Source organism: Xiphophorus maculatus, chromosome 15 (assembly GCF_002775205.1).
Source record: "Xiphophorus maculatus strain JP 163 A chromosome 15, X_maculatus-5.0-male, whole genome shotgun sequence".
Taxonomy (NCBI): Eukaryota; Metazoa; Chordata; class Actinopteri; order Cyprinodontiformes; family Poeciliidae; genus Xiphophorus; species Xiphophorus maculatus.
Window position 1 is genome coordinate 18,538,554 of NC_036457.1, and position 12,390 is coordinate 18,550,943.

The window sequence follows — 12,390 nt, forward strand, 5'->3', positions numbered from 1 at the left end:
TTTAAGCAACTCCCCCACCCTATTGATTACAAGCCCCAACATGTAACTGTGTAGCTACATGTATAGAAAGTGAAGCCACTGATTGAAGTCTGCAAATCTCTTCTTATGTTACTTTTTTTATCATCTGGAAAGATTTTTCTCTCTGATCTTCTCAGTCCATGATTGGGAAGAGGAATACTTACTTTACCTCCTTCCAAAGCCAATTACTTTAAATGGTTTTGTTCTCGTGTCGAGTCTGTCTCCATGGAGACCGCCACACAGCCCTCCAGACTGAACTGAATGGAAAATTTCCCTCAGAGGTCATGAATCATGTAGAGTGTGACCGGCGCTGACATCATAAGGTTAACTAACGGCTCGCTCCTTCGTATCCCTGCACCGTTTCCACCAACTTCCCTTCCGCGCTCATTACGGTCTCCCGTCACAACTGGCGGCGGGAACGCGGCGGTTGTGCCTTTGAAGCGCTCGCTTTCCTCATTCAGATCTGCCGCGCGGTAGGCTCGTCCACCTGCAGCCGGGCTTTTCATCGAAACAGCACAAGATGATTAGGTGCGTTTGCACAGCAGACGGTGACCTTGAGGGAGCCAGATGAATGATTCACTGCAGACCACCATTCCTTGAGCTCAGACGTCTCCTCAGGATGCCTGTCCCTGGGCAGTAATTAGCACTTCAGTGGTACATTTTTATAACTTTTTTTTATTCTCTGAGAGTTTTAGCACATTTGAAGGTAAAAAAGATGGAGCTAAGAAGTATATCTTAAGGGTGGAATGAGGGAAAATGTAGTTTTGGCATTATGTATGGAAAAACGGAGACCACTTATTTGTTGATCTGTCTGTAGTGTTGAACGTTTCAGTCCAGCCTTGACTGTTTTTATGCTTAATGACTTGTGTCTAAGTGTAAAATTTACCATTTTTCTTTGTTCACAGATAAAATCTCTTGTGCTGTGCGGTTCAGGTTTAATCAAAGTATTTAAATTTTGAAGTAAAGTTAAGTAAATGCAGTAGTTAAAACCTCCAAAACAGACGCCAGTTGTAATCTGATGACTCGACTTTCATATCTAGGGCTCATAATGGCAACAAGATCTAAAATTAGACCAGTGCCAGTATTTTTATAGTTGCTTCTCCTAAAAGCCACTAAATGACTTTATAATAGCATTGCTAAATGATGTCAATGTTTAATTTGCTTAAATGACCACAGCCATCTCAGCGTAGTAGATACTATTGAAAAGAATAATAATGTTGTGGGAAACCCTCTAAAAAAATACTTTCTTCCCTTCTGTTGAATCTTGTTTATTTTATTGTCACATTTCCATCCTTTTCCTTTACCTGGCCTGGAGACCACCAAAATTAATCCAGAAAAGAAACACCGGTGAAATGACTCTGGGTTTCTGTATGTATTTATTTTTGTCTGCTGACTTTTCTGGTTTGGTGTTTGAATTTTATAGCTCACTTAGGAGCCTGCTAAGTCAATAGATTAGTTGATAATTGCTTTTTGAGAAAAAAAAAGTCATTAGAGACATTTTAGTACTTTCGAAAGGTTGCTAACACTGGCATTTTATTCTATTGTGCTGCCATACACACTTTAAAAAAGTGGTGGTTGAATCTTTGAGTCTTTTGCAACCAAAGACATATTTTAAACTTAGAAGGGGACTAGCTCCTGAGGTGCCGTGTTGTGTTCACAGATTCAGCTTATAAATACGGGTCTTTAACATAAATATAACAATAGAGTGTTGTAGTCAAGACCACCTTACCCGAGTGAACACAGGACTGGACCTGTCGCGATAACAAATCTTTCTTGACGATAAATTATCCCAGAAGTTATTGTGATAAACGATATTGTTGTTTTGAGACCATTTCCTTAGTAATATATTGACATTATAACGGAATAATTTAAGAACACATTCTCAAAGACCAATTCTAATTAACATTTTACTTTGGAACTCAGGACATTTTAAATATTCAAAATAAATAAACAAAACAACAGAAACAACAAGTAAAAATGAATTATAAAGTCTCTGTAAGCAAAACTGTCCTTGAAAAACGGGGTCTAGTTGAGACAAAAGCACCAGATTGAGGACTTTTGTCTTCCAGTTTTTGGTAGAAAGAGAGAGATAAACGAGGAAAAACAATAAATCATGCAGGTTGGAAATTATCATGCTTATTGATTTATTTATTGGTTCACAGGATCTGGCTGCAGTGGTGATCCCTTTTCAATTATCGTCAGTCACTTACATAAAATGTAGGTGAACCCAAACTTGTTTGAAAGCAGATCTTCCCCAATACTACAACTGACAGACTCTGAAAGGGCGAATACATCGAGGTAAACCTTTCCTGAGTTAGCATTAGCCATAGACAGGTGGCGACATGTGAAAAGCTTTAACATTTTGAAAGTTAAAAGAAAATATTGGTTGCATTTGAATGAAGCAAGAGGTTCAACATCAAGTTACAGTATATATAAAAAATGAAAAAAGGTTACCACCGCTGGGGTTTGGAATTGTCTTGTGGGAAAAACTCAGATACAAGGCAGAGAGATGAATGTATAGATGTAGTTTAGAGCAAGATGTTGGAAATGTGGTCTAAAGCTCTCATCTGTATACTTATGGCTCATAATATTACGTTTGATATAAATATGCATCTTCCGACACTGACTACCTAGTTATGAATGAACAGGAATTTCATTTATAACTAAATGAATTGTTGAAATTACTGAGCTGCTGACAAAATAGACCTGAACTTAAATCTGTGGCATCCTGCTTTCGAAGCTGCAAATGAATGTCCATCCAGGCAAACATGCACACAACCCTCTGATAATCCACCCTCTGATATTATGTTTGCAGCCAAGCTAAATGTGATATTTGTAATCCTCTCCATCTTGTCCAGCGAGGCCCTGGATAAATATCTCTGGCCCTGCGATGTTTCCGGAGCGCTGTTTCTCTCTCATTGTGCTTTATCACACCAGAAAGAAGAGGAGAGGGGGAGAGGGGTAAAGAAAACGGTAGAGAGAGAACAAAGCATGGGGATGTAAACTGTAAATAAACAGGAGAGATAGAGAACTATTTGCAGAGGAGAAATAGCAAAGCGGCAGTGGGTAAAAGAAAGGGGAAGATGGAGAGCGTGGTACACGTGAAGAAGCAGAGGTCCAACAAAGAGGCAAGGCAGCGAAAAAAAGAGAGAGATTGGGATAGCCTCTCTAACCCACTTCAGTCCAGTCTAAAGTAGCTAATGGGCTTGCCCAGACGCACTGAGTGGATATTGCGTCGGGACTTCCTGCAGTCCCTGAGCAAACAGACAGCCAGTGTTGGCAGAGAGGCTTGCTGGCTAGCCTGAAACATGATATCATCTCACTAGCACCTCTGATGTGGACAGAGAGCCAGAGCTAGAGGAAAGTCAGGCGAAATCCCACTTCTGACAGACCCTGTGATACGCCAGTGACAAGACTTTGTCGAGCAAACCAGTGGTTTATTGGAAGTGTTCTGACACGTGTGTTTTCCCGTCCTGATGCGCATTCAAACTCGTGGAAGGATGGGCAAGCTTCTGAAGCATGACAACTTTACAGGCCCACGCATTGCACAGTGACAATACAAACTGCTTCTTTTTCTGACACTTTACCTTTATACATTGGAATAAGTGTCACAGAGCTCGTGGTGGTGGTGGTGGTGTAGCTGGCTTCTGATTTACGGTCATGGAAATGTCTTTGACACTGGAAAGCCTCTGTGGACTGTCAAATCCTAAAACCTTTGTACCAACGGCTTTGAATGCAGGGACACAGCCAGCCAAACATCCAATTGTTCTGACTGCGACAGCAGTTTCATGGCTTATTCTTGCCTGTCCTAATGGGGATAAAATGTGGAGGAAATGTGTAGCAGAGAAAATACACTAGTGTTTGCTGTAGCCTTCGTGCTTTTTAGTGGTGCTTTTTATCATTTTTTAATGTTTCTGTTGCCTGAACTATCTACCATACCTACCAGTGTTTACCTACCATAAACACTGCCTACAAAAGGTATGACTGTTATTACATTTTGTCCCAACACAGCAACACATTTCACTGTATTTTCTTGGCATTTAATATGATAAGTGACAAATAAGCACTTAGTTGATAAGTACATGTTAAACGACTGGTGATTTTCACTGCCCCTAAATAAAATCTACTGAAACCCACTTCCAGAAGTCACCTATTTGGGAAGCAGAGGAAGCAAAGAGGCCCATAGTAGCTCTGAAGGACTCAGAGAGATCCATAGTTTAGATTAAAGAATGACTTTACGGCACAAGCGTCAGTCACACACTTCCCAAATTTGGCTCTTGTGGAACAAAAGGAAAGCTTTTCTAAGTTTTAACTGGAAAGAGTTACAGGGTTTCCCCCAGAAACCTGCTAAGCCCCATGGTAGGAGCGCTAGGGCAGTCCAACAGCGTTAAAATTTGCAAAGATTCAGAGTTGCATGAGCAGGCGTAATAATTTGGAAACAATAGCTTGCCCTGTTATGGCGGAATTGTTGCTCACTCCCTCACGCCCAGTTCAATGTGCTAAGTAGCAACGTAGCTTAATCCGTCTTTACTGTCACTGTTTGAAATAAACAAATTTAGTCTGATGGTGGGGGGGGATTAAAGCCTGGTGACCCGCTAGTCTTATCATGCACTTGGGGAAGCCTTGGAGTATCAAAATATTTGGAAGACTCTATCAATAAAAATCTAAGAAGAACATAAAGAACCACTCCGTGTGACTTTACTGAACGGTCATCTCGACACAACGGTTTTCAGTGCTTGACATCAAACCCAGCTCTAGCAGCAACCGGGGAATTGTTAGCACCTCCTGTGGGGCATTATGTCCAATCCTAAGTCATCAGTACAAGTCAAAGGGTCAGACTTGTTAACCCACTCCTCAACTCCTATTGCTCGGAGTCATGACTAAAGTGTTGTACATTCAGGGGACAAATCACCCTTCTTTATTTTGCACCAGCTCTGACAGTGGTCTAAACTAGAAGAATAACATAAGAAAGATAGAAGAGACAGAGGGGAAGGCAGACTTCCCCATCACCCGAGTCTTGCATAACCAACTCCAGATCACTCTCCCTATGATTCGTCTTATTTTACAAGGCACTTAGTGGATATGGATAATTCATATGGATCCGAAAAGCCCCCCAGGGCACTTTTGACGTAAACAATGTATGTCCCATATTCGTCAGAACGAGGAGTGCAAGGAGCAATTTCGCCAAGCTAGCAGGATGAAACTGCAACAACCCCTCCAGAGGAAGATTGATTAGATGCTCATTACTCCTTGTGTTCTTGCGCTGGTGCATTTGTGTGGGTGAGCAGAGGGCGCTGCGAATGGGTGTTTCCTTGATTTGATTCATCAAGTGCTCAAAAGGAGGACAGAGGCTTAATCACTGCAAGGATAGCATGCCAAGCTATTATCTGCTGTTGTATTTTAAAGATGCTGACTCCGGCTTGGTACTGACTTTGTGTCAGAAAGCGCCATTAGACGAAGTTTGAGTTTTTCCCATGTATTGTGCAGAACTTTTCCCGTCTGTGTTTCAGCTTTCTCTCTCTCTCTATCTCTATAGGCACATCAAAAGGATTTTACAAACATATCGCCATTCCAGAAAGGGTCCGTTGTGAGGTGCACACGCGGACTTCGGTGCTAATGAAGCCCCCTGCACCCCCTTCCCATTCCTGTTCTTTATCATTCACATTCAATTACTCAACTCTGTATTTGGTGCCGTGAACTTGATGATGCTATCAGACGCAGACATGTATGGAGAAAAAAAAAAACTCTCAACCTCCCGCTCTCTCATTTCGCTCTTTAATTGATTTTCTCCTCTTTACGACCGTCCTCTAGCCACCGCATTTGATCCTTGCTCTACCCTTACCTCTGCCTGCCCTTATCAAATCTGAATGTAAACCAAGGAGACTTTGTTTCCCAACAAAGATCTCCCATTAAGCCATTTTTCTTCAATACAAGTTGTTAACTTTGATTTAGAAATGACAATGAACTGCTTAGATAAGTCTAATGAGTGAGCTAACAGAAGCCGGGATAATAAAGCACAGGCCTTATTGTGAATTTATCCTGTGGTGTTTCAGCTAATTGCATCAGTAACGGCGCATCGTGATGCCACACTCACGAGCACAATGCCTGAGAAGTGTATATATATATATATATATATATATATATCATTTCTTTTGCACTCACACTGATCACAATTGCTTCTACTTTGCTTGTTTTTGATCCTCGAGTCACTGTCAGAGAAGCACCTAGAACACTGAGCTGCTTGAACATTTTTAATGTGAAGCTTGGCAGGAAATCCAGAGATTAATTATCCATATGATGTTACAGCATTTAAACTAAATCCGAACATCGAACTGACAAGAAATGACTGCTTAATGGAAATGTTGCTCTTAGTAGTGTAAATTAATCACCTGCTATGTGTAGCATAAACCTTTTAGAAGGCTTTTTTCACTGTTATGACTGCAGAGTCGCACGTTGTTTTAGAAACTACTCTAAAAGGGCTACGTTTTTAATTGCCTCACACTTCCAGACTGAACGAAGTTGAACAGCCATAAAGTTGCCACGGGAAGAAGTTTACTTTGGACAATTAAGCCAACTTAGAAACTTAACTTCTATAAGTCAAGAAGCAGTTTTGAAATACTTTATTTATGTTTCAAAACTAGTTGGGGTTTGTTGACCCAGATGAGGAGTTTCAAGATATTCCTGCTGATCACAGTTAAATATATACCGCTTGAAATATAATTAAAGGTCTTACTTTTTATTTTTTATCTAGCTAGCTTATTAGATTTCCAATGCTAGGCCACCAGGGTTTCTTGCTAGCTAGAAGCTAACAGAGTTAAGAACTGGTCTGACTATTAATTTAAAAGATATTTCAGATTTCTTTTAGAACATAGTAGTCCACTAAAAAAAATTACATTCGGACAAAACAACTTGTTCAGTATTAAATGTCACCAAAAAAAATGTAAGTGTTGTAAAGTAAGACACTGGAATTGAAGTTGCCTCCTCTGAGCTTTGGCCTTGACTCGGGGTAGCCTAAAGCAGCTTCTTAGATGATCCTGGTGCCTGTAAGGAGACTTTAGACACTTAAAAGTCAGCAAGTATTTTAAAATCTATTCTTTGATAAACTGGAGGCCGGTGAATTTCTGGACAGCACAGGTATGAGACTCTCATTCAGTAAAGACAAGGAGATGTATTTTTTAATTGGTCCTAAACATAATATTGAGGTAAGATAAAATCTATTTTAAAGTAGATTACAGTAAGAAAGGGAGGTATAGATTGTATTTCTGGAAATTTTTTTTTTTTTTGCAGTAAAGAATTGATTTATTTGAAGAATTAAAACCCTGAGTCTATAAGAAATACACTTTTTGGGAATGTGAGTTGATAGAGATTCTGTTTGAGCTAAAAATTGTAATCTGATATCTTTCAATAAAATCAAATACATTTTAAACACTTTGATATAATTAAGACAATGTCAGGCAAATTTGACATCAGTATAGAAGTGAAAGGCTACACCTTATTTCCTCAGCATAGAACCAAACGGAACCAGGTGTTAAGAAGAAAAAAAAGAAGAGGTGCTACAATTGTGCCCTGAGGAACTCCAAATCAAAAAATTCTCAAATAGAGAAATAAGAATACTGTGGTGAACAGAATCAAATGCAGTCGCTGGAAAGATGTCCTTAAAAACATTTAAAAGTTCAATATAAACTAGACTGGAGAACTTCTAGAATAGAATCATCCTCCAAAAACAGGAGTAAGGGATGAAATGAAGTTGGTACTAAATAGGGACCAAATTAGTAAATGGGCAAATTGAGCTGGAGCCATGCTTATACTTTGACATGCGTTGCTAACTGATGTTTGAATTGTTTCTGGTTTGGTTACTCAAAGAGTGGAGGCTCTGTTTCACATTGTTGATCCGGTGAGTATAGGCAGTATACAGCACATATTACAAATCTTTAAACGCAGTGAAGAGAAAAAGGCTTATCCCACAGCAGTATTACCCCTTGTAGATCCATAGACATAAGCCGTGTGTCGTCTGAATGGAATTTAACACTGATGCCCACGCATGATTTGTCACTAGCATTAATTCCTCCAGCCCACATCTCGAGCCACTCATTTTCATAAATAGCCCCTGTTCACTATATGTATATATATATAAGTATATGTATCGTCTTCCAATCCATGGTGGTTTTCTTCCTTATCGTGTGTCTAATTCTCTTGTTTTATCTGTGCTTTTCATTCATTCCTTCCTACCCATCATGGCACACTGATTTTTTTTTTTTTACCCTTTTCTCTCTTTCTTTCTCTCTCCATTTTTAACCAACGTGCCAAGTGACAGACTCGGGATACGTTGATCCGCATTTGTGACAGCGTCTGAGTGAATTAACCCAATGCTGCCACTGCGTGCAGACATCTAGGACATGCAGCAGAGGAAAAAAAATAAAAAAATCCAGCCCCCGTCCTCTCTATTGGGCCGAAAGCTTATCACACTCTGCTAAAGGAGAGCAAAGAAAGGTGGAAATGTACCCACACTGCAGTAACATGGAGTGCATATGGGCGTGAATATGAAAACATATTTTCAAGCCTGAAACTTTGAGTAAGCTTCAGGCTACATTAATTCATTATGAAATGAATTAATGGCCCATGTTACCTTTTTGTTCTCAATGTTACAAACTTACTGACCAAAAATCACATACATGCCAAATCTTCAAAAACAAAGTTTTGACTTTAATTCTTAAACTTTTCTCAGTCCTATTGGTTCTTCATTGGCTGGAGAAAGAGAAAAAACACAATCACTAGATCTTAGCTAACATCTACCTGTGGAACAGGCAGAATTGATGTGCAAACCGAGGTGATTATTGGAGTTGGCATTGAACACAGCATGCGGGATCAATACTGAAGTGCTGTATTGATCCTTATGGTAGTTGGTGATGAAGTGAAAAAGGCTTATTGTGCCAATTGGGAGATGAGCACAGGACAACAGTTCAGTGAGCAGACGGCTCTTTGCTCCGAGGTTGGGACTCCTGTGCAGTGAACGTTCGGAAAACTTCAAACCTTCGGCGCTTATTAGAAACTTAGCGTCGGCGTTGCTGTGTTGCCCTGTTCTTTACCTTTGTATACGTTGTTATTAATACAGATTATGGGCGGACGTGTAGCGTATCGTTTATAGTGAGAATGTTCCTTTAATAATAAGAATTTAGATTTATCGTTGTCACAATAATCAATTAATGTTGTTTTATAACCGCCCAAAACTGTCATTATTGTTGGGTTTGGTAGTTTTACTATTTTCTCCACTGTCTGCTCAATGAAAGTATCGACAATTACCAATACATTTGATTTGCATCACAGTTACAGAAGTGTATCACTTCTGTATGAAATGGGAATGTTTTTCAAAAGCAGTATTTGTGTTTGAGGGGCTATAATTGCTGTGACACACAGTTACAGTCACATAGTTACCTAAGAAAGAGGTAATAAATACTTCTCATCGTTTTTACAATGGTACTACAAAATATTGTACTAAAACTTTAAGTCCATGTTACTGAAAACTCATTTAAAAAACTCTTTCTTGAGCTTTTCTTGCTCAATTTTTAAGAACATCTATAAGCAGAAGTCAATATCTCTGCGGAAAACATTGTTTCTTTGACCAATATTTCAAAAAAGGATGAATACAATATGCATACTTTATGATTTATTTTAAGACCACATTTAAGCAGTTTTGGTGACACATTTCTTTCCATGTCTTTTCATACATAATTTATACTTTTTAGAAAGTGATTTTTTTTTTTTATCATGTTCAAGAATACCAACTAAAGCGGTTTGCTTTTCTCATTAATGTTCTGCAATTGCATTTGCAGTTTCTATCCCTGAGTATTTTCCTGACAAAGACGACAAAGCAAGCCCACTGCTGGGTGCTTTTCTTTCTTTCTTTCTTTCTTTCTTTTTCAAAATCCCAAAAGAAAGTAAAACTAGAAAGAAACTCCAATACTTGGCAAATCTGGTCAGGTCTGGTTTCTAGCATTCGCCCATATATACAGGAAGTGGCAGGTATCTGCCTGCAGCCTGCTCCCCTGTCCTATGATATGCTGTCACTCCACAGTTTTGGACTGCCTCTAACTTTTTCTGTCCATGTGTATAATGCATGCGTCTGCATGTGCTTGTTTTCACTGTGCTGGTTTTACCAGGAGCGCTTCTTCCCCCAGCGTAGATCTACACTTCAGGTCTCCTCCACATCTGCACACGGGTAAACATCTCCAGGGTGACATTTCTTTCAAAATCAACAAGCCAGGACAACAGGCTTGGATGTAGATGTACACCACGCATATATACCGATCATAAAGAAAACAACGTATAATTAAAGTTTCATATTGGCATATATTTTATAAAAACTAATAATTGCTTTCTAAGAACAGTGAGGTTTGGCCAAATATTTTTGATATACTAATAAGAAAAAGTTTTGGAGAATAGTTTTATTAATTTATTTTACACACATTTTCCTAGTATTTAGTTAATTTGCCAAACTTTTCTTCTTCCATATGGTCAAAATTTTTAATTTTTGTTTCATTAGACCACAGAACATGTCTGGAAAAGCTAAGATTTTCTATCTCTGAATGTACAGTATATCCAAGCCATAATTCAGTTTGTTAAGCTGCTTTTGTAAGTCATGGCCTCTTCCAGCTTGTGTTGATATAGGACTCATCTCCCTGTTTGTTACCACATTAAGCCATCATCTTCACAAGGTCTTTTGCTCTTGGTTGATACGCAGATTTTATTCTAAAACAAATCGACGACTGTACATTTTATGTAAATGTCTGGTTTGAACTGTGTGCATTCCTCCTGATTATCTGCGCCAAAATCAACAAAACATACACGTGGCCTTTTCTGCTCCGGACTCCTCTTTGCTTGACGGAATCAAGCCTCGCTAATCAGCGACGAGCGGTCGGTTCGCTGCCTGTGCTTTGATGCTGCACAGAGCTGAAGTGTGTGGGTGAACAAATTGATATGTTTATGTGTGCATTTGCGTGGAGTGGCGCTGTATGCGTCTGTGTTTTCACCTCGAGCTGAAGGATACATCAAAGCTCGCGCGCTTTACTCAAGCCCATTTAGTGTGCAATCGTGGCAGAAAGAGCCTTTTAGAGGTGTGCAAATATAGACGTAATTATGGAAATTACATGTGGTAAAAGATACGTCCCCCATCGTTAGCGCTCAGGATTCATTCCAGGCTCCTAATGAGAAGTCAGCATAAAGTGTAGCAGACAGCAAGAAAGCTCCTGGCAGCTTGTTGTCTTAACCCCAGTAAGCTTTGATGGTGGCACATAGTGATAGGAAAAAGGAAAAGTTTAAATGTTGACGTTGCATTAAAAAAAAAAACACACCAAAAACATTTCTGCGCCAGTTCAGAGAATGTCCCACTCTTTTCAACCGTAAGGACATCACTTCTCCCCTTTTATTTCTCCGTTGCCAGGCTTGTTCGGTCTGAAAGCTTTGAATGAGAAATGCAAAGACAAAACAGAATGGCAGCCCAGATGGATTGATTTATTTATTTTTTTGATGTTTTGAAAACCTAAACGCACTCTGATTTGAAAAGGGACCGTTTGCTCCGTCTTATTAGCGTCCAAACATTAAAGCGTACATGTCAAATCACTCTTTAGCAGTAACCCTTTTCATTGACACTCATATTCCCGGGATATTCATTTGTCACAAACACGATGCAGAGGAGTGGCCATTAAAATGTCTCCAGTTTTCTAGTTAGCGTCCTGTGAGCAGGAAGCAAAGAGCCTATCACTTTGCCCTTTTATCTACGAACAGCTCTCAAATGGAGTGGAGACATTCAATTTAAACTCTGGGGTCTGGTGGAAGCCAGTGACTTCCATTAACTCTGTCCCTCTGAAGTAGTTGGCGGGGTACAGCATCAAAGAACTTTAATTATCCCGCACTGCAATGACGGAGACAAAGTGATGCATCTGAGGCAGGGGAGAAAAAAAAACAAAAACGAAGCCATAAAGCCTGAAATGTGAAAAAAATGGAGGACAGGTATGAAATTGAAGGGAGGGAAATGTAAAAATGCTCTAATGATAGCAGGTTTGCTTTATGTTTCTCCTTTTAGTGGGATCTTCAAGTTTTAAATTGGTATCCTGTTTCCATTATCTGCTTTTTGATTGGATTGTGGAGCCTTGCTGAGGTGTAGCCACTAAAAATCATGGACAGATTTGGTCATTTAATTTGTTTTGTCCTTACCAGGAGAAGCATTCACGTACACAAACGGGAGCACATCAAAGTAAAAGGGTAGACTGTAGAGTGTGTGTGCCCTGGAAAACTATTATTATTCTATTACACTTGTCCTCTTTATTAGATACTCCTACCTGGTTGTGGATAAGAACTCCTTTTGGGTACAAAACT

The 12,390-nt window shown here is 39.5% G+C and overlaps 1 protein-coding gene across 16 annotated transcripts in view; it reads left to right on the forward strand.

Moving 5' to 3' along the window:
- Positions 1 to 12,390, forward strand: part of LOC102225484 (neurexin-3b) — a 391,379-nt gene that overhangs the window by 246,197 nt on the left and 132,792 nt on the right. The window lies entirely within an intron of this gene.